The following is a 23,405-nucleotide window of genomic DNA, read 5'->3' on the forward strand; positions in this document are numbered from 1 at the left end:
CCAGACACCTACAGCGTCTACCACGCGGACCGCCACACCACCCGGCGCGGGCAGCGGAGCTCTCGCTCAGAGCACTTAGACGCCCGGCCCCTCTGCGGATCCCTTAGGTCAGTAGATCCAGCGGGGGTGGGGTGGGGTCACCGTCCACGCAGCCAATCAGGGCGCGGCGGCGCGGTCACAGCGCTCCACCTCCGCCGTCCAGCCAGGGTTCCCGCGCACCTGCGTGTCCCTCCGCGCTTTGGCTGGTGCAACCGCTCCTCCCCGGCGCTGGATGGGGGGGGAAGGGGCGTGGCCTCATCTCTCGCGAGACCGCCTCCTGTGGCCGCCGCCGCCGCTCCTGGCCGCTGACTGGCCGCGCCTGCGCAGCCGCCATGTTCGGTTGCTATGCTGCGGCCTAGGAGACGGGGTGTGCTTGAGGGAGGAGGAGGAGACGGAGGAGGAGGAGGAGGAGGAGGAAGAGGTGGAGAAGGAGGGGGTTGACTGAGCGCCTCCTGCACTCTCACACACAAACGCTGCTCAGGATTACCCGCCTGCTCGCGCCGCGCTGCGCGCTTTTCCGCTCCTCGCGGCTCCCCCACATTGTTCTCCCGGGACTCCTGGGTCTGCAGGGGCTGAAATCGGGCCTGAGCCCGGGAGGAAAGAGACTTGGCTTTGGCCGAAAGGGTCGGCGGTTTGGGGCCAGGCCCCCCGCTCCGGGCTCCCCTCCCCCCGGCACTTTTGGGGGTGTGTGGATTATCTCATCCCCGCAGGGAGGTGGGAGAGGACGCCGGCTGCCCGCCTCCCGGCCGCCTCCCCGGCGGCGCCGGCCCGCGGCAGCCCCGCAGTATGAGGTGGTGCTGGCGGCTCGGGGCCGTGGCGCGGCCGCTGCGGCGGCGGCTGCTCGGGGGGCGCTGAGGGAGCCCCCCGGAGCGGCGCGGCGGACGCGCTTCCCTGGGGCGCGCCCGGGCCTCGGGGCTTTTCTCCTGCAGCCGAGAGGACGCGGCTGGGATACGAAGGTAAGAGGCTCCCGGGTCCCCTCCGGCCTCCCGGCCCTGCGCGCTGCACGCCAGGCTGTTACCTGGGGCGAGTGTGGCTCGTGGGAGGCGAGCCAGGTAGGGCAGGCTGAGGCACCAGGTTGGTTTAAAAGGGAGCGGGGGAGAAAATGACGCTTTCCCCCTTCCTGGGACCTCTGCTCTTGCAGCTCCCGCGGCATCGAGTTGGAATCTGTAAATGGGTGAGCTCCGGGGGCTAGGGACGGGATGAGGTGGAGATGGAATATTCTGTACCTAAACTCTAGGTGAGGCTTTAGAATCTTCTGAGTTTTCCATTGCTGGTAGAATTTTTTTTTTTTTTATTGGCTAATGTGAGCGCTTCTTGCAAGCTGCATGAGCAGACCGTGCTTCCCTATATGAAGTTTTAAGCCTCTTAGCGCTTCTGCCAGTATATACCGGTATTCAGGAATCTGTAGGAGGTCCCCTGAAAAAGTTGTGTTGTATGGATGCGTTTCCCAGGGTTTCCTTAAAACGTAACAGTTCACGGTTGCACAGGTATATGTCTGGATGCTTCTGCGAAACTTAGGATGGGAGACTTTCTGTAGGGGCGTGCACCGTGGAGTGACATCAGTGTGTGCAAGGATGATCTGTAGGATTTTTCAAAGCGCTTGCAGCAGAACCTGTCAGGTACCTATCTGTGGTCCACCAGCTGCTTTTCGAATAAGAGACTTTGGTAACACTAAGTTTATGGAACGAGATCTTGGGCCCCGTCGACCCAGTACAACTCATGGGTCACATTTAAAACATGTTTATGCAGAAATCCAAAAAGCCAGTGTATCTGATTTGTGAAAGACGATCTGAGTAGAAAGAAGACAGTAAAAGCCAGGGCATTTTAAAATCCTGGTTTTCTGAACCTTAACGTGATAGTGGAAAAAAATTATTTTTCATCTTTTAAGGGAGGAGGGATGACCTAAAAGCAAGATTATTCCGAGCTCAGAGTGTGCTTGATGGAATACAGTTAGATACAGCAGTTTGAGCTTGAATTTGATTAAATAAATTCAACTTTTTTTTAAAAACTATTGTAAGCCAAATTTGTGCCTTGAACAGAACTTATTTACTAATTCATAAGAAAGAGTGCAATTATTTTGTGACTACCACCATTTTTTTGTCAGAATAAATTTATGCTCCAGTTACCACAAAAGCCATTTTTATATTCTTTGTTAGTTCTGCATTGAAACATGCACGAGATTCCATTATATGATCTTGAATGGTTTTTGAGAGAAACGTCATTTTTGTATGTGGGAATATTTGTGCGTTAGCTAATCTATTTTGAACATTTGGCAAGAGATCTTTAAACACAAGGAGACATCTCTATTGTGCAATGTTTCTTAATATTGAGTAGGTTAAAGTTCATTAAGTTAGCAAATCACAGGTTCTTCAAAAGTAGTAATGGAAGAGGATGTGATTTTTATTACCCGATTTCTAACAGCTTTAGGGCTGTGGGTGTTGAATTGTGTCAAACTTGTATCCCCCCCCCCCCATTCTAATAGAATATAAAAGATCCCTAGTAACATTGTTACTTTAAATTTGTGACACCCAATTTCTAATTTAAGCTAGGCATAAAACCAGCATTGATTGAACACACTTGCTAAAAATACTTTCTAGGTCGGATGTACTTAGAATGCAGCCTCAGGAAAATTCATTTGAACTATTCTGCTGTGACCAATGTACACTTTATTATCACTGAGGGACTTTTAAAAAATTACAAAATCTCACAAATTAGATTTCTTTGGCACAGGCATAGATGGCAAACTTTTTTTGTAGTGTATAAAGTGGGGTAACAAATTATGTGGGATAATAATAAAAACTTTTTTTAAACTTAGTGACTTGTGACTCCACAAACTTAATAACTCTGTGGTATGTATGTCTAAAATACTTTACTTTTGTCTATTAAACATAATTTGAATTGTAAAGTGACAGTACAATGTGCATTGTTATCTGTTTAGTGTTTAGGACTTCCTCTGAACTCCCTAAGGGGAAATCAGTGGTCTTGTTTTTGAATGAATTATCTTTAAGGAACAAAGTAAGAGACCACCAGGTAATTTCAAGGAGATGCTGTTACCGAGAATGCTTTCTTTTCCTCTCTGAAAGTCAGTTAATGTGGTCACTTTTAAACTACGAGAAGACTTCTCCAAAATATGTAGAACTCTTGTTGGTGGGTGTTTAAAGGCAGATGATTAAAAGTTCTCCTTGAATTCCTAATTATTAGAGCAGTGAACTCAGTGCAGCCAAATATGAATTGATTCTCCTCCACAGAATTTAGTTATTGATAGAATTGCATTGCCTACAAACTTGAGCCGAATTTTATTTTTCTGGGTTACTGCATGTTACGAGATTTTTTTTTTAATGTGCTGTTGTCCAGATTTGTTACATCTGCCAGTTTACTAAAGTAAGCTATGAAGCCTTGAAAATGGGTTTAGCTTTCTGGAAATCCTTTTTATTGTTTGCCAGGAAAGTACTGTTGAAGGAAGGTGTTATTTCTTCATCTATATTCAATCAGTACAGATGGTGAGAAGGACTATAATGTGGAAGTACGGTAGAATTCTCTATTGGTGTGGAAGTACAATCTGGGAAAAGCATAATTTATTTCACTTCATTTCATTTGCGTAAGTCAGCATAGTAAAATATAATTGGGATGGGGGAAAAGAGGAGAAATTTATTACATTCTCTTTGGTTTCATTAGCTGCACTTTTCCTCACATTCATTTCATTTCATTGTTCCTAGTAGAAACGCTGGAAGAAAGGTGTGAATATTTGAAGAAATTAGTAAAGGAAACAATGAAAATCAGATACTTTGGACTGTCTTGAGGGGAAGATATTAATGTAGGTGGATTATCATGTTTGGATGTTTTAACCAGGAAGCTATACAGAGTAGTAGAGAGAAAAAAGGATTGAGAAGGGAAGAACATTAGTATTTATTGTCTGTTAAGTGCCAGACAGCCTACAAGGGGCTTTTCATGTTATCCCGTTTAATCATCAAGTATACTTTGTGAGGTAAGTATTATTAATTCTCTGCCTGCCTCCCTTCTCCTTGAAATAGAAGCTAAGGGATATTAAATAACTTGTCCAGGGTCATGTTCCTAGGAAGTGGAATTCAGACGAGCTCTAACTCAAGCTTGTTCTTTGGATCAGTGTTATCCAGTTAAACACTGCCATGATAAAAGTACTTTTTTCCATCCCTTCTTTATTGAGGTATAATTGATAAATGTGATTGAAAGGTTTTTTTTTCTGAACTGTTAGATTGGGTAGCCATTAACCCTGTGTGGTTGTGTAGCACTTGAAATAATTTAAAATTGTGTTTAATTTTAATCGACTTTAAATTGATAGCCAAATGTGGCTGTTAGCTACGCTGTTGAACAACACAGCTTTAGATTTTACTTCCTAGAAAATCTGAGGTCGAGTATTTAATCTTCTATTTGTTTATATATTTGACATTAAGCAAGTTATTTACTTCTTGAGCCTCTGTTTAATCCTTTTGTGAAAATGAAGGGGTTGCCACTAAAACATTATCTGGACCGTCCCTTCTTGCTCTTAAGTGCTGTGTTCTTACTTAAATGTACAGTGGCATCTAGTAGTCACAGCCCTTATATCTGATAGAGCCTCCTCTTCCCAGCATGCTCACCCCTTATGTAAGAACTGCTGTTTAGGCAGTTTCTCTATTTGAGGCATATGTGTGAAGCACACACAAAGGTTGGAGGATAACCGCTCCCCTACCTCACCCCCACCCCCCAGCCCTTACAATAGTTTGGTGAAAATGTTTGTGATCCAAGGCAGTACATTATGTTGAAACGGTATTTGAATCTTTAAAGGCCTCATTTCTGCATGCCACCTTCTACTTTAAGAATACATAGCAGTTCCCTAACACTTATCAAATCGATTCCAAACTGAACCGTTTGGCCTTGAAGACTTTCTACCAATTTCATTTTATCACCCTTGTTTCTCATTCTTGCTTAAAAATAAAACATGGTTTTTTCCTCTGCTCTTGTTTCTTATGCATACCTAACTCTCAAGTCTATGTGCCTCCTCTTTAACTCTTCCTCAGAAGTCATGTTTTTCTGAAAGAATATTGCTTAATCCAATCACAACCGATCAAGCTTTGAATCCTGTAATAAATGCCCTAGGGTTAACATATGCTTATTTGGATATGGTTTAGTACATCCTATTTATGTGTTTCTTCTCTTTATTTTACCTACCAAAGCCATCATCTGTTTCATTTTACTTAATTAGCTTAGTGTGTTGTTCAGCAATACTGCTTTAAAAACTTGCTAATTTTTAAAAAATAATAGATACTATAACAACATTTACCATTAATTACCACTTGAATAGATATTTTTGTTTCCTTGCAGGCAGTTGTTCATATTTTAAACATAAACACACACACACATACACACACACACTCTTGAGCCTGTTGGCTTTGAATTGTGAGGATTCCGATGATACATATAAAGCTTCTAGCTTTGTGTTTTAAATGGAAGAGTTGATTGATAAGTGGTAGATGAAGCTGCTTCTCCTGGTCTCCCATGAGGTGCAGGGCCCAAGCGCTTGGGCCATCCTCCACTGCACTCCTGGGCCATAGCAGAGAGCTGGCCTGGAAGAGGGGCAACTGGGGCAGAATCCGGTGCCCTGACCGGGACTAGAACCTGGTGTGCCGGCGCCGCTAGGCGGAAGATAAACCTGTTGAGCCGTGGCGCTGACTTATTTACCTGTTGTTAAACTTTGTTGGTGATGGTGGTTTATTTTTACTCTAAAACCAAAGGACTAGGATAATGCTCCAGAGTTATGAAAATTTCTGTGTCAAATCTGACTTTTACAAAAGTATCTACAGTAGATGTTCTTGTTTTGGAAAACCTGATGATATAATTATATGATTTAATATATATATTTTTTTAATTTTATTTATTTTTTTGACAGGCAGAGTGGATAGTGAGAGAGAGAGACAGAGAGAAAGGTCTTCCTTTGCCGTTGGTTCACCCTCCAATGGCCACCGCGGTCGACGCACTGCGGCCGGTGCACCGCGCTGATCCGATGGCAGGAGCCAGGAGCCAGGTGCTTTTCCTGGTCTCCCATGGGGTGCAGGGCCCAAGCACCTGGGCCATCCTCCACTGCACTCCCTGGCCACAGCAGAGAGCTGGCCTGGAAGAAGGGCAACCGGGACAGAATCCGGCGCCCCGACCGGGACTAGAACCCAGTGTGCTGGCGCCGCAAGGCGGAGGATTAGCCTAGTGAGCCGCGGCGCCGGCCAGTAATATATTTTTTTGATGGCTGGTGCCGCGGCTCACTAGGCTAATCCTCCGGCTGCGGTGCCAGTACCCCGGGTTCTAGTCCTGGTCGAGGCGCCGGATTCTGTTCCAGTTGCTCCTCTTCCAGTCCAGCTCTCTGCTGTGGCCCGGGAGTGCAGTGGAGGATGGCCCAAGTGCTTGGGCCCTACACCCGCACGGGAGACCAGGAGAAGCACCTGGCTTCTGACTTTGGATCAGCGTGGTGCACTGGCCTCAGCGGCCGTTGGGGGGTGAACCAACGGCAAAGGAAGACCTTTCTCTCTGTCTCTCTCTCTCTCTCTCACTGTCCACTCTGCATGTCAAAAAAAAATTTTTTTTTGGTATATGGAGAAAGGACATGAACATTCCTTTATGTGATAATTAAACATTTGAATGTCCATTAAAGTGGGAACAATGGTATAAAGGTAAATAAGACATTCTTGTCCTTGAGGTAAAATTCTAGGTTGGTAACATATGTCAATAAACAATTAGAATTCAGAGTGTAATAAAATCTGGGGGAAATGAGAAGTGGCATTTGAGCCTGGTCTTGAAGGATGAGGTGGAATTGATCTTGGTGGAAAGAACAGCATGTCCTAAAATCCAGAAGTATGAAAGGGTGTATGGTGTGTTTGGAGAAATTCAAGTTGTCTTTGTATATATCTATCTCTGAGTGGGTGTGGGTGTCTGTCTGCTCCTGTGTGTGTGTGTGTGCGCGCGCCAAGTGGAAGATGAAGCTCTGTGAAGGTACTTGTGTTGGGGCAATGAGTGGGATCATACTGAGGCTTTTAAAATAGAATTTCCCAACTGGTGTGCCAGTTTGGTGCAGTGAGGCATATCTGAGCACCCAGGATGGTTTCTTTTGGCTTTAAATAGTTCTTTGGTTTGTTCCAGTGTGCTAAAAAAATTGTCATTTTCTTTGGTGCCAAGTTGGGAAAAAGATTGAGAAAAGCACTGTTTTAGATGCTGTATATACTGAAGAGTTTGTGGTACCTACTCACCCTTGGCATCCAGTAAATCCTAAAATATGTGTAAGGAAGGTCAAATCAAGGTTCTTGTTTTCCCCTCCATCCACCCCTTAATACCTACTGTTTCATTCTTTTGTGTGTGTGTGACTGTGAGGATATATGAGGAACAGCTTTTTCTTGCTGTTATGTTACCAGTGCCCTGAACATGCATTTAGGCTGCCTCTTGGGAAATTGGTATTAACATTAGGGAGTAATTGTAGGTATTTGAATAAGGGAATGGTAAGATTAAATGTAGGTTTTGAAAGGTAACTTCTGACTTTTAGATAAAAATACAAGAATGTAAGGATGGTGCAAGGATGAAGTCAGTCAGGGTGCTGTTGCAGTGGTCCAGGTGAGAAATGATAAGAACTGGAAATGCGAAATAGAGATAAGATTGCATCTATAGCTGAAGCTGATTAGGTGGCTAGAACTGAGAGCCCACTTGGATGTAGGGGAAAGAGGAAAAGAACTGATAATGCTAAGATTTCTTCTTTGGCAGTTTCCCTTTGGAAAGGAAAAGCCAAGTGATTTTTATGGCGCGCCTTCAGTGAACCACGTATTTTGCCAGGCATCAAGGTTGTCATAAGTTCCCCTGAATTGCCTTTAATTAATGTTTTGAAATAATGTCAAATCTAATGAAAAGTCTTAAGAAAAGTACAAGGAGGTCCTGAGTGCTCCTCAACCAAATTTCTTTTTATTTTAAAGGCAGACAGGGAGGGAGGGAGAGAGAGAGAGAGAGAAGGAAAGGAGGAGGGGAGGAGAGAACGTGAAAGGGAAAGAAAGAAATGGGGAATGAAAGAGAGAGACAGAAAATGCAGAGAGAGAGCTCCTGTCCACTAGTTTGCTAGTTTGTTCTCCAAATGCCCACAACAGCCTGTATTAGGCCAGGCTCAGGCTGAAGCCAGGAGCTGGTAACTCAGTCTGGGTCTCCCACGTGGATGGATGGCAGGGGTTCTACTACTTAGCCATTCATTGTCTGCTGCCTTCCAGGGTGCATATTTGGCAGGACACTGGAATCAGGAGTGGAGCCAGGATTTGAACTCTGGCACCCTGGTGTGAGATATGGTGTCCCAAGTGTTGTTTTAACTGCTGCACCAAATGTTTGCCCCCTTTCAGCCAATTTTGAATATTATATTACCTATATTAATGTAACCTATATAAACAAATATATATACTTGTATACTGTGTGTATACACAAGATAAGCTGGAACATCTTGGTGTGCCTGGCTCCCTGTAGGGGCCTCAGTAAGGCCCTCCCTTTCATATGTCCCCAGGAGTAACCTTGGCATTGTCTTTGGCCCTTTCCCTCTCTCTGCTATATCTAATTAAGTTCTCAAGTTTCAGTGAAACTATGTAATCATCTCTCATTCTGATCATTCATTTCAGGGGAATGTGCCATTTCTAATCTCTTTAGACTTGTTCTGAACCATTTGAGAGCGAAATATAGACATCGGGCCCATTTCCCCTAGATATTCTAGTGTGTAGTTACCAAAACATGGACAGGCTCCTACATAACCACCAAGTCAGGAATTCAACGTTGACACAACACTTCCTTCAGATCCCTAGATGCCATTCAAATTTTTTCATCTGCCCCATCAGTATCTCTTTTTACCTTGTGTTCAGGATCCAGTTCGGGATCATACATTGCATTTAATTGTCTTGTCTCTTGAGTCTTTTTCCATTTGGAACAGTTCCTCAGTATTTTCCAGTTTTTTATGACCTTGACAGTGCAGCCCTTTTTTTACTTAGATACATCTGAGGGTTGCTCACATGCAGACCGAATGCATTGTTGGCAGAAATAGCATAGAAATGATGCTGTGCTATTCTTAGTGCTTCGCTGGGAGACATACAGTATTGTCCCACCACAGGTGATGTAACCTTGAACACCTTGTTAAAGTCATGTCTACTGGTTTTCTCTACTGGAAAGTCGTCATTTTTCCTTCTCCAGTTGCTAACTCTTGGGTGGGAAGATACCCAACACTGCCAATATTCCTCATCAAACCTCTGACTACACCAATCCTTGTGTCTACTGGGGATCCTGCCTGAATCAACCATCATTATGAAGGTTGCCACCTACCTTTATTAGTATTCTGAAAGGAGATTTTCCCCTTGTTCTCCATTTATTTACATATTTATATCAGTGTACTCATAGGGTTTTCTGTTTTTTTTTTTTTTTTTTTTTTTTTATTTAACTTTTATTTTGGTGCTCAGATTGGTCCAGGTTTGTCTAATGGAACCCCTGCACGTTGGTTCCTGCATCTTCTTGACATGTTCCCATCCTTGGTGTACTTAAATGTTTGGAGCTCCTTTTATACATTCCTGTCCCAGTTCTAGAATCATTTATCCAGGAAATCTTAATTTCTTTTAAAAATGGAGATGATATTTAGGAACCAGGGTTGGGATGGTTAGTATAGTCATTTCTGATGGAGTGCCATCACTTTTGGGGGGTCAGAAGTATCTGTATGTGTATACACAGCTCAATCTATTTTCTGTGCCTAACTCTGTACATATTTTAAAAGTTCACACTTATACAACCAATTCCAGTCTAACACTTCAGGATTCTTTCCGGCTCTTTCCTTTTTTGTATATATAAATCTTTTATTTTTCTTCAGCAGGGAGAAACTGGCTCCCCCTTTCTCACTTATTTACATACTCAGTGTCTGCATGTCCCAGTCTCCTGACTCCACACTAGGTATCTCCTTGCCTGTCCCCTCTGAGCCACATGACATGTGGTCCTCAGGATATGCTGTCAGGTTCTTATAGGGAAGAGATTTCCCCCACTGAATCAGAATGAAATTTGTTAAAACTGTGTCATCCTCAGTTTTAAAGGAGAACAAAGCTGAAATTCAAGAAGGTATATGTCTTTGGCCATGTTGCTGTGTAAATAGCAGAGCAAATATTTTGGAGTTCAGATTTTTCTGATACAGTAGCATCTTCTTTCTCCTACACTGTATAACCTCTGACTACCCGTATCAAAATAGTTTGGAACCCCAAGTGGCAGGATTTGAAGTTGTATGGGTGTTAGCTGAAGCAGTGGGCATGACGGTCACTGCTTATGGAATGTGTGTTAAGTTAGGCTGAGGTTTTACTGATGGAACTCCCCACCACCGTTTTTGAATTACTAAGAACTCTCAGGTGAAATAGCCAGTGAAGAACCCTGAGTCACGGGACTGAGAGGAGAGCGGGACTGAGAGGAGAGCGTCTGGTTTGTGTCATAGCAGGCAACGAAGTAGGGAATTTTAAGGTGTCAAATGCTGCTGAGAGAGAGAAGACCAAAAATGCTTTGAATTTGACTCTTGGAAAGTTATTGATGACCTTAGCTAGTTGGTTTTCAGGTAAATCCAGACAGACCACCTCTATCAGAATCATTGAGATGCTGATTAAAAACATAAAGTCCCAGGTCTCATTTCAGACCTTACAGGTTCTTCAGGGTAGGTGTGGAGCAGAGAGGTGGTGATACAGGAACTCTGCTGAAGTGCTGTAGAGCTTTTCTGAGCTGTTCTAGGTTGAAATTTGTTGTCTTATTTTAGCAGAAGAATTACAGGAGAGGGTGTCACAAGAAACCAAACCGAGGAAACTAGATACATAATGTAAACTAGACAAGCAATTCTTAAAGAAATTTGGCTATTAAGAGAAGAAAGATGGTCTCTGGGTCATAGAGAGATAAGGTACAGCATCAGGAAAAATGTCCTTTTTTTATTGGTTACATGCACTCTAACATTTGTTGGAATTAAGAAAAAGAGACTGTGGTAGTTATTTGAAAGATGTACAAACGAAACCATATAGCCACACCTGCTATCAAAAAATGCCCTGAGGGAACTTTAATAGATATCTGGGACAGCTGCCTGCCACCATTTCAAACGATTGCCATCTTATGGTGTATCTTTGGAGTCATCCCAGGGTCAATGTTAATATTACTGTATTATTAGTTATATGATACCTTTTTATTATATAATTAAAGTGTTAAGTAAAAGCTTTTCCCAATCATTTTTATAAAAACACAGATTCTAAGTATATTATTGTATATGGACAAATCACCAACAATTAAATGAAAACTTATTACCAGAAGGAAAACATTTAACCAATCCAGAACCAGTCTTATGCAGTCTTGTGTACTCTTTGAGCATGAGTTGGGTAACAGGCCCTCTGCTTGGCAGTGGGGATACGGAATTGATTAAGACAGGATCTTCATCCTCAAGGAGATTATTTTTCTTTCTTCAGAGGAATTTGAAATTTTGTATAGAATTAGAAATTTAGTACACTGTGTAGATCATAGTATTAGTGTGATTATACAGCTAAAATATGTACAGAGAAGTCACAGTTAATAAATACAGTGGTAAATATTACCAGAACCCTCAAGACTTCTCGATTATCTTTAAAAAGTTATTTAAATTTTATTGTCTTTTTTGAATTAATAATGTGGCTACTTTGTTCAACTTTAAAAATTAAGGAGTGGGGCTGGTGCTGTGGTGCGGTGGGTAAAGCGGCTGCCTGTAGTGCTGGCATCCCATATGGGCACTGGTTCAAGTCCCGGCTGCTCCACTTCCCATCCAGCTCTCTGCTGTGGCCTGGGAAAGCAGTAGAAGATTGCTCAAGTCTTTGGGCCCCTGCACCCACATGGGAGACCCAGAAGAAGCTCCTGGCTCCTGGCTTCGGATGGGTGCAGCTCCAGCCATTGCGGTCAAGTGGGGAGTGAAACATTAGATAGAAGACCTCTCTGTCTGCCTCTCCTTCTCTCTCCGTGTAACTGCGCTTTTCAAATAAATAAATAAATCTTTAAAAAAAATTAAGGAGCAAGTGTTTGGCACTCACAGCAGTTAGATTCCACTTGGGATGCCCACGTCCCATATTATGGTGCCTTGGTTCAGGTCCCAGCTCCACTTCCAAATCCAGTTTCCTCCTAGTGTGCACTGTGGGAGCCAGCAGATGATGGCTCATGTAATTGGGACCCTGCCACCCACAAGGGAGAATGAATTGAATTCCGGGCTTCTGGCTTTGACAGGACCCATCCCCAACTGTTGTATTTGGAGGAATGAACCAGCAGGTGGGTGATCTCTTTCTGTCTGTTCCTGTTTCTGGCTTTCTAATAAAATAAATAGATTTTAAATTTCAATATAATATATGATAGTATATATTGAGAAGTCTCAACACTACTCTGTCCCTGTATGTCCTTCTCTTCCCTGTTCTTTATATGTAACCACTTTTATTTTTTGTATTTTCTACAATATTTACACACATAGAACTAAATACAAATGCAGTTTACTATTTTACCCCTACCTTTCTATATAGAAGATATATTAATATCTTATATATTAATATAATTATATATTGATATTTTATACTATAATATTTTTATTTAATCTGTACCTTAGAGATCAGTTGACTTCAGTATATAGAATTTCCCCTCCCTTTTCCTCTTTGTTTCTTTTTAAAAATAGTGTCACATTCTACTGCGGATATACTATTAAGCTAACTAATTCTAATTATTTGAACTTTCACTATACTTCAGTTTTGAGACCCTTTAACTTGTGTAACTCATTTGTTTTTACTTCATTTTATGAACTCGTGTTCCCATGAGGCATTTTGCATTAATGATCTGCCTGCCTTTCTCAGTTCCTCTACTGCCTAGTTGTGATCAGGCTAAAGACTTCACCTTCATTTCAGTAGCTTAGAGGGAAAAATGTGAGAAAAAAAGAAAGGGCTGAAACTAATTTAATTTGTTGGACTCTAACTGAGCGTTTTTATGTATGCTGTCTCATTTAATTCTCTCCGCCACCCTGTGAGTAGGTAGTACTATTCCCTTTTTAAATATGAGGAAGTTGAGGCTCACAGCTGAGGAATGGCAAGATTTAGGTTTTAGAAGTGAGTTTACTTGCGTTCAGAATCTGTATCTCCTGCTGCTGCTGTCCTGGTTTTCTGTGCTATAATGTCCTATTTTTGAATTCTTGAACTCTAGCCTTGTAGCTGGCTCTCTCTGCTGTCTGCTTTTGTGTCTTACATCAAGAGCCACAAAATTAGACATGTTGTTTGCTGCCATGTTTTCCTGTTGTGTTTTTCTTGATCACTGGGATACCACCTGCTTCTCTGACCTCTCTGACACCAAGGCCCTGCTTACCTGGACCATTGCCTGATGCCTGCTACTGTAAGCTCTGGATATCATCTTCTCATTGCCTGTCTGGAGTATCACTCACCACTGTTCAGTTTCCTCTCTACCCTCAATTTCCCTTTAGTACTTGAGCTTTGGATTGTCAATGTGAAGGTGGGGCAACACTTCAGAAATTATTTGGGATGATTTAAAATTTTCTTTGTTAATTGTTAGAAGTCTATCTTGTCTTGGGGAAGGCATTGTGGCCAGGTGGGTTAAGCCACATTGTGGGATGCCTGTTTCCCATAAAGGAGTGCCAGCTCCAGTCCTGGCTACTCTGCTTCCAATCCAGATTCCTGCTAATGTGCCTGAAAGGCAGCAAATGATGGCCCAAGTATTTGGGCCTCTCCCTCCCTTGTGGGAGACTCCACCGGAATTGCTGGCTCCTAGCTTCAGTCTGACCTAACCTGGCTGCTGTAGGCATTTGAGGAGTGGCAGATGGAAGATCTCACTTTGTCTCTCCCTCTCTGTCACTCTGCCTTAATCTTAAGAAAAAAAAAAACAACAAAACAACACTTTTTAAAAGTATCGTGTCTTAACTGGACTTTTACAGTAGTCTCCTTAAAGTGCTTTCTGCAATTAGTTTTATCTTTTTCAATTCCTGCTGCACTGTAGCAAGCATAATCTGACATGCATATTGAAACAGAATTTTACATTGTCTCTGTGTCTTCCCATGAAATAAAATTGGAATTTTCCAAGAAGATTAAAATTACTTAAGAAATAAAAACTTCAAAGTATTTTGATATTCTTTTTGTCTTTCTTTTAAAAATGTTTCTTACTGTATGGAAGCAAAATATTACAAACTTCAAGAATTTTCAAATTATTTTATTTGCATTGTAATATAATCCCTATAGTTTGCTTATTTACATTGCCAATTTATCTTACTTTTTCTAGCCCAGTGCGTGTTATAGTCAGTTACATTGACTTACTGAAGAAGCTACTTAGGGAAGTGGGACATCTTCATTGGGAAAGATTTTGTGATTTGGAAAGATTCTCTTGGCTGATTCTCATAATTGGTGACTCACTTTTATTTGGCTTTTTTTTTTTTTTTTTAAGATTTATTATTTGAAAAAGTTAGAGAGGAGAAAAGAGAGAGAGAGAAAGAGAGGGACAGAGTTCTTCCATTTGCTCTTTGACTCCCCAGATGGCCACAAAGGCTAGAGCTGAGCCAGGCTGAAGCTGGGAGCCACCAGCTTCTTCAGGTCTCCCAGGTGGGGGCAGGATCTCTCACCATGCCCCCAGGCCTGCTTTCCAATGCCATTAGCAGGGAGCTGGATTGGAAGTGGAGCAGCAGGGACACAAATCAGTACCTTTATGGGATGTTTGTCTTACAGGCAGTGACGCTACTGGCTCTGCCACATCTCAAGCCCCAAAAAGAGTTGTATAAGTCAGTAGTTCCTCATGTGCAACTCTGAAATCCCAAATCCTTAAAACAACAAGAGTTTTCAAGGCTCATTTGGCAGCCATACTTGCTGTTTAACCTTTGTTCACTAACTGTATCCAGTGTGCGTTCTTCAGGTTCTCTAAAGATGCTTTAAATAACAATGAAGTTGAATATAGAACTTTGCCTTAGAACCAACCAAGAATGTTTTTATCAGCTCTATGTCAACTATTCTGAAATTCAAGTGGTTTGAAACCAAAGGTTTCACACAGAGGATTGTGGGAGTCATCTAGTAACTTCTTAGCAATAGGTGATAAATGGTACTTTGTTTTATTTTTTTAGTGATAATATGGTTGGGATTTTTTTCTTGTTCAATTATTAATTTCATTTCTTTCTGAATACAGTTTTCAGACTATTTAGATGCTAAAGTTTTAAGTATTTTTCTTACCAATTTGTAGTGTTGTATTTTTTATATCTAATATATGAAAAGAAAATGCTGCAAGTTGAAAAATGCATCTACTTACATCATAAAGGAGATGATCTTGTTGCTTTGCTCAAAATCCTGTAATGGCTTTTTGTCTTACTCGGAAAAGCTAAGTTTTTACTATGGCCAGCAAAGCCCCATGATCAGTGGACCCTACTCTCTGTTCTCATCTCGGACCACTCCCCGTTCCCTTTTCTCAGGGCTCACTGGCTTCCTTTCTCCTGCCTGGCATGGCATACATGCTCCGACTTCCGACTTCCGGTCTTTGTGTTTGCTCTTCCCTCTGTCCTGAACACCTTTTCTCAAGTGTTGCAGGCAGATCAGTGACCACATGGCTCACTCTCTCACTTCCTTTCAAGTTTCTTCTAAAAAATGAATTTCTCAGGCCTGCCTTTCCTGATTATCCTATTTTAAATTGTACCCCTACTCCCACATGCCTTCTTCAATATGCCTGCTTCCCACTTCCCAACATACTATATATATATGTTTTTTCTTTATTTATTAGAATGGACGCTCCATGAGAGTAGAAACCTTCATCTTGTTTGTCTGATATCTTCATGTTTTTCTCTGTCTGGCATGCTATGAGACATTCAGATTTATTGAATGATTCAGATTTATTGAAATTTCAGAATTTATTGAATGAAGGGATGGAGGAAAGAAAAAAGCGAAGCTTTATGCAATCTTTTAATGTATGACTACTTGATTTAAAGCTTTAATAATACATACTCTGTTAATTCTGATTTTGCTAGATTTTTTCAAAGGCTTATTTATTTGAAAGAGTTACAGAGAAGGAGGTAAAAGAGCACACGAGAGCGAGATTGTCCTATCTGCTGGTTCACTCCCCAGGTGGCTGCAACTGCCAGGGCTGGACTAGGCCAAAGCCAGGAGCTTCTTTCAGGTCTCCCACGTGGGTAGCAAGTGTCTGAATTCCTGGGCCATCTTCTGTTGCTTTTGTTAGGCCGTTAGCTGGGGACATGAACCTGCCCATACAGGATGTTGACATTGCACTTGGCGGCTTTACCAGCTGCGCTATGATGCTGGCCCCTTGCTAGAATAATGTGATAAAAACAATACATATTTACATGCTTTTCCCCTTTTAAAATCAATTTTGAAGACTTAGAAAGGTAGAACCTAATAAAATATGATGATGAAAATAATGGCTAGTATTTAGGGTTATTCCCTCCCTCAAAAAAAAAAAAAAAAACACACACAGAGAGTGCACATGCGCATGTCCACTTCCATTCACTGAATCACTCCTCAAGTGCCTCCAACAGCTGGGTCTGGGTCAGGGCTGAAAACAAGAGCCAGGATCTCAATCCAACTTGTCTCCTTGGCATTACGGACCCAACTACTTGAGTCACTACCACTGCCTCCCAAATTCTGCATTAGCTCTAGTCAGGAGCCAGAGGTAGGTATCAAACCCCAGCGCTCTAACATGGGACATCCTAGGCCAAACTAGGTATTTTTACACTGTGCTAAAGACTTCTCATATATTAGCTCATTGAAACTTTTTTTTTTTTTTTAAGATTTTTTATTTATTTGCAAGTCAGAATTACACAGAGAGAAAAGTGGAGGCAGAGAGAGAGGTCTAACATCTGCTGGTTCACTCCTCAGTTGGCCGCAATGGCTGGAGCTGCACCAATCTGAAGCCAGGGGCCCAAGGACTTGGAACATCTGCTGCTGCTTTCCTAGGCCATAGCAGAGAGCTGGATTGGGAGTGGAGCAGCCGGGACTCAAACCTGCACCCATATGGGATGCCAGCACTGCAGGCCACGGCTTTACCTGGTATGCCACAGTGCCGGCCCCTCACTGAATCTTTTTGACAGCTCATTTTTGTAGATGAGGAAGCTGAGGCACAGAAATGTTTAGATTGTGTAGATAGTAAGGATTTGACCCCTTGGTCTAATTCCTGAGAGCCCACAATCTTAACTATTAAGTGCTGTCCCTTCCCACGTGTACTACTAGTTTGCGTATTTATAGTTTTGGCCCCTTTGCAGAGCTCCTAATCTTTTTTAAAACTTGATCTTATTTGGCCGGCGCCGCGGCTCACTAGGCTAATCCTCCGCCTTGCGGCGCCGGCACACCGGGTTCTAGTCCCGGTCGGGGTGCCGGATTCTGTCCTGGTTGCCCCTCTTCCAGGCCAGCTCTCTGCTGTGGCCAGGGAGTGCAGTGGAGGATGGCCCAAGTGCTTGGGCCCTGCACCCCATGGGAGACCAGGAGAAGTTCCTGGCTCCTGCCATCGGATCAGCGCAGTGCGCCGGCCGCAGTACGCAGGCCGTGGTGGCCATTGAAGGGTGAACCAACGGCAAAAGGAAGTCCTTTCTCTCTGTCTCTCTCTCTCTCACTGTCCACTCTGCCTGTCCAAAAAAAAAAAAAAAAACTTGATCTTATTTGTGAAAGATTTGATAGTTCTTTTCAACAGACATAAGGATGTAGGAAAATGTGTATGAGCTAATAGAATTGTATTATGTCACCAACATGTAAGAAGTCACTGGCCTTCCCATTATTTAGACCTCACCCCAACTTCAGAAATATTTTACATCATGGCGCAGTTATGCTCTTGAATAATTTATATTCTGTTCTATTTTGTTAGGAAACAAACTGGTTTTGATGTACTAAATTGATTTCATAGCCAGTGAGTCTTGACCTGAAGTTTGAAATAGTTTATTAACCAGTTAGATGCTACTGACATAAAACAGTTGGTTTCTAAGGAAGGATGAAAATTCTAGAAGCTAGCATTCTGGGTGTTTCCCTCTAAAGAAATGTTCTACACCATATCTCTAAGAAGAAAGTAATAGCTGCTGGAAAAGAAAGACCATCAAAATCTGAAAGATGGTATCTCATACATTATAAACCTGGGTCATTGGATTTATTTGTTTATATTTATTGGAGATGCAGGGAAAAAGAGGGAGAGGGAGAGACACCAGCAGGTCTAGATACCAACAGATAGATTGACAGACAGACAGTGATAGGGAAAGAGCTTCCATTTGGTGGTTTATACCCCAAATGCTCACAGTAGCTGGGCTGAGCCAGGTCAGAGCTGGGAGCCGGAAGCTCAGTCCAGTTCTCGCACATGGGTGGCAGAGTTCGCTCACTTTGGTCGTCATTGAGGAACTGGAGCTGGGTCTCAAACCCAGGCATACTGATGGGAGACATGGATCTAGAGTCGTAACTGCTAGGCTGAACACCCACCCCAAGGCTGGGTTTTTAGACAAGGAAAAAAAGAACATCCTCACTGACTGATTCTACTTATAAAAAGATTCGCTTTATTGCTGGGATCTCATATGAAGTAGCCTTAAGAATAAAAATTCAGAAAATTTAGAAAAGGGGAAGAGAACTGTCTGGATGCCGAAATTGTAGTTTTTAGGCAATGAGCTCCACATAGGAGGAAGGGTGGTTCTTTGACTTGCTAAAACTGTTTATTTCTTTTCTAATATATCATTTCCCTGAATTATTTTTCCCCATGTGAATTCTTTGACAGAGATCTAGAAGTATGTATATTTATATCTCCAGAATCCAGTACCATGTCTAGCAACTAGGTGCTGTATACACATTTACATAAATAAACAGGTATATTGACGACACAGGTTTCAGGAACTCTGTGTGGGCCTTAGTAGGTCTGGCGATCTCTCGCTCTCTCTGTTGTGTAGGCAAACAGATACACATAGTAATTTAAATGCTGTAATATATAAATAGCATATAATGAGTTGTAAAAGATTAAAATAAGTAAAAAAAAAAAAAAAAGGAAAAGTCTCAGGCACACAGATTCAATCCAAGAAATGATCTGAATTAGATCCCTGCAGCTAATAACAAATCTATTTTGACATCATTATTCAGGATTCTTAGCAGGTCTGTAACACGTGAATAAAGTCCATAACAGGCTGTTTGAAGAATTCTGTCTGTACATCTACAATCCGTGTGCAGGTCCAGGGCAGCACATTCATGTCTCAGGTGATTTATTTGACATATAATTACCTGAGAAGCTTTTATTTTGATCTTTTTATTGTTTTATTTGTTTTTAACTTAGATATCTTCCATCTGTTGGTTCATTCCCCAGATGTGTGCAACAGCCAGGGCTGGGTCAACCTGAAGCCAGGAACCATGACCTCCATCTGGGTCTCCCATGTAGGTGGCAGGGACCCAAGTACTTGGGCCACCACCTGCTGCTTCTCAGGCATATTAGCAGGAAGCTGAACCTGAAACAGAGGAGCCTGAACCCAAAAGTCCAGTATGGGATGTAGGTGTTGCAAGCAGTGGCCTGCCCTGCTGCACCACAGCACCCGCCCCATGGAAAACTTCTTTGTTGTAGTGTACTATTTCTTAAGAAATACTATTTCTTAAGAAAGAAACCGCTTTCTCTCTCTCTCTCTCTCTCTCTCTCTCTCTCTCTCTTTTTTTTTTTTTTTTTTTTTAAGATTTGTTTGTTCCATAGAGAAGGAGGAGACACAAAGAGAAAGATTTTCTGTCTACTGGTTTATTCCCCAAATGGCTGCAACAGGGCAAAGCCAGGAACTCCAGTCAAGTCTCCCATGTGGGGAGTTCAGAAGGCTTTAGGGACAATTCCTTGTACATAATGTTATAGCAACATACTGTTAGTCTAATATCTTATAATACCAACATTTTAGCTTTTAGTTAAATCCAGAGCATTATATAATAAATTAAGAAAATAACAGAGCAGATGGTTCATTTGAGAACATTCCATTTAAAATAACTGTAAAGTAGTGTGGGCCTTTTGGTGCAGTACATAAGATCCTGGTTGGGATGCCCACATCCCATATCAGGGTGCCTGCGTTCAAGTCCTGGCTCACTTTTAACTGCAGCTTTCTACTCATGCACACCCAGGGAGGCACAGCAGTTGATGATTCAGTACCTGTGTCCCTGTTACTCACATGAGAGACCCAGATAGAGTACCTGGTTTTTATGTGGTGCAACTGGTTCTTGTGACCATGTGGAGAATGAGGCAACTGATGGAGTATCTCTGCCCTCTCCCCACTGCCCTCTCCCAAGTAGTCCATAGGATGATAATTTCAGAGAGTGTCTTGTTTCCCAACAAACTTTCACTCGGTGGCTTTATTTTATTTATTTATTTGAAAGGCAGAGTTGTAGAGAGGGAGAAACAGAAAGATACCTTCCATCTCTTGGTTCACTCCTCAGATGCCCCAACAGCCAGGGCTGGGCCAGGCTGGATCCAGGAGCAAGGAACTCCATAATGGCCTCATGTGTCTGGCAGGGGCCCAAGCACTAGGGCCATCTTCCACTGCTTTCCTGGGCACATTAGCAAGGAGATGGATTGAAAGTGGAGCAGGCAGGACTGAAAATGGCACTCCCATGGGATGCAGACTGGGGCCTAACGTGTTGCACCACGAAGCTGGTCCCTCATTCACTGATTTTAACATTCGTTGACGAACCTTGGCTGAATCAGTTGTAGTAATTGTAAAGTGTCAATTTTCTATTTCTGTTACTCCTTTGTATTTGTCCTTGACTTTCTTCTTCTTTTTAAAAGATTTATTTGTTTATTTATTTTTAAAGAATTAGAAGGAGAGAAAGAGATCTTCCATCCACTGGTTCACTCCCCAAGTGGCCGCAACTGCTATGGCTAGGCCAGGGGGCCCAAACGCTGGGACCATCTTCCACTGCTTTTTCCAGCCTTTTTAGCAGGGAGCTGTATCCAAAGTGGAGCAGCTGAGACCCACTGTTACAGGCGGCAACTTTACCTGCTATACCACAATGCCAGCCCCGATGTTATTCTTTAAAGAGGAGTTATTTCTCTTTCACTTAAAAAAAATTAGGTTGGAGCCGGCGCCGTGGCTCAATAGGCTAATCCTCCGCCTGTGGCACTGGCACACTGGGTTCTAGTCACAGTCGGGGCGCCAGATTCTGTCCCGGTTGCTCCTCTTCCAGTCCAGCTCTCTGCTGTGGCCTGGGAAGGCAGTGGAGGATGGCCCAAGTGCTTGGGCCCTGCACCCTCATGGGAGACCAGGAGAAGCACCTGGCTCCTGGTTTCAGATCAGTGTGGTGCGCCGGCCGGTAAACCAACAGAAAAGGAAGACCTTTCTCTCTGTCTCTCTCTGTCTCTCTCTCTCTCACTGTCCACTCTGCCTGTAAAAAAAAAAAAAAAAAAGCAAGGGGGAGCAAACTGTGGCCTGTGGGTCAAATCTGATTGCCATCTGGTTTTCTAAGGCCTGTTAATCAATAATGCTTTCATGATCCATGAATATTATACAAAATTTGGATTTTAGTATCCATAAGGTTTTATTGCAACCCAGCCATCCTTATTTGTTTATATATTGTTTATGGCTGCTTTCATACTACAAAGATAGCATTAAGTTTGCAACAGAGATTATATACTCTGTAAACCCTAAAATATTTTCTGTCTGGCTTCTTACCAAAAAATCTTAACAGTGTTGGTCAAGAATATTAGCAAACTTCACAGTGTTGTCTTTTTGCAGTGATATCTTCAGTTAATTTATATGCTTTCGGGGCCGGCGCTCTGGTGTAAGGGTAAAGCTGCAGCCTGCAGTGCCAGATCCCATATGGGCACTGGTTCAAGTCCTGGCTGCTCCACTTCCCAATCCAGCTCTCTGCTATGGCCTGGGAAAGCCGTAGAGGATGGCCCAAGTTCTTGGGCCCCTGCACCCGAGTGGGAGACCTGGAAGAAGCTCCTGGCTCCTGGCTTCGGATTGGTGCAGCTCCGGCTGTTGTGGCCGTATGGGGATTGAACCAGCGGATGGAAGACCTCTCTCTCTCCCCTTCTCTCTGCCTCTCCTCTCTGTGTATAACTCTGACTTTTAAATAAATAAATAAATAAATGTTTTAAAAATTTATATGCTTTCAGGGTTGACTTTGAAGAGAACAATCAACAAGAATAATTATAGCAGGAGGAAGTAGAAATCATGATGTGATAGAGTATCATCTTTGATAATAGATCTGGATTCAAGTGCGACTCTGTTACCATTGTCTGAGTAAACTGGGCAGCCATTTAATCATTCTGAGGGGTTAAAACTGAACTGACATTGGTTTAAGAATTAGGTGACAGAATGCAGGAGTTCCAGTTATTGCTGTGTAAAAATCATGCCAACACTTAACACAAACTAATCACTTTTTGATTACTTACAGAATCTGTGAATGAGGAATTCAGACAGGGCATAAGATGGTGACTCTTCTCTGCCCTACAAAATCTGCTTGTTCAGCTGGGCATGGAGCCCTTAGGGGCTGGAGGTTCCACATCTAAGAGTGCTGGTTCATATGTTTATTGACTGAAGACTGGGTTCAGAATGTTGATGACAGCACTTGAACAATTCCTCCTGATGGCTTGGGCTTTTTGCAGCATGTTAGCTGTGTTCTGAAAGAAAGCATCTTATGAGGAACTCTGTAAACGCAAGTCTCAAGACTCCTTACCCTCCAGATTCAAGAGAGATGACATTGATCCTCCCACTCCTGATGGTTCGTGTATCTATGCCACTTTTGAAAAAAGCAACATTAAGTCATTTTCTAGTAATGTCAGTCTGATTTTCTCATCTCGTCCATTTTCTTCTATATGCTTCATGACATTCAGGGGAAAAGACATCATTAAGGTTCCTTTTATTATTTGTTAAAGAAAATTACTTGTCTGTGTCAGAGTTTTCAACTTTGGCATTATTGACATTTTGGACCAGATAATTCTTTGTTGCATTTTGTGGGAATACTGTCCTTTGCAATGTATAGCAATCACCAGAAATTTTGTTTTTGTTAAATTTAGTAGTTTAAAAAGTTGGGGCTTGTGTTTTGTGTACCTGTCACAATTTTATTTTCTAGTCACTTTCATTGTATTTGCAAAAATACTGTGGTCTATGTTGTAGTTATCTATTGCTTTATAACAAGTTATCTGCATCCTTAGTGGTTTAAAACAATAACAGCTGTTTATTTTGTTCTTGAATCTAATTTGGGTGAGGCTTGGCAAGGAAGATTGCTCTCTTTTCCATGCAGAGTCAGCTGGGGCAGCTTGGCTGGCAAGTTGGTGCTGTGTGTCAGCTGGAACTCTGGCAGGGCTCAGGGCTGGGGGACCTCGCTTCCTTCTCACATGTGGACTGGGCTTCCTCAGAGATTGGTGGCTAGGTTCCAAGA

General features: G+C 42.5%; 1 protein-coding gene across 5 annotated transcripts in view; it reads left to right on the plus strand.

The window, feature by feature from the left end:
- Window positions 1–380: 380 nt before the first annotated feature.
- PTPN4 (protein tyrosine phosphatase non-receptor type 4) overlaps window positions 381–23,405 on the plus strand; it is a 193,664-nt gene continuing 170,639 nt past the window's right edge. For 2 of the 5 annotated variants that reach the window (XM_017342790.3, XM_051848752.2), the window contains exon 1: window positions 388–995. The gene's annotated coding sequence lies outside the window, so the exon portion shown is untranslated. Of the gene's footprint in view, window positions 996–23,405 lie in introns of all 5 variants that reach the window. The other 3 variants (XM_051848753.2, XM_051848751.2, XM_002712375.5) reach the window with 3 other exon arrangements.

This window comes from Oryctolagus cuniculus, chromosome 3 (genome assembly GCF_964237555.1).
Source record: "Oryctolagus cuniculus chromosome 3, mOryCun1.1, whole genome shotgun sequence".
NCBI lineage: Eukaryota > Metazoa > Chordata > Mammalia > Lagomorpha > Leporidae > Oryctolagus > Oryctolagus cuniculus.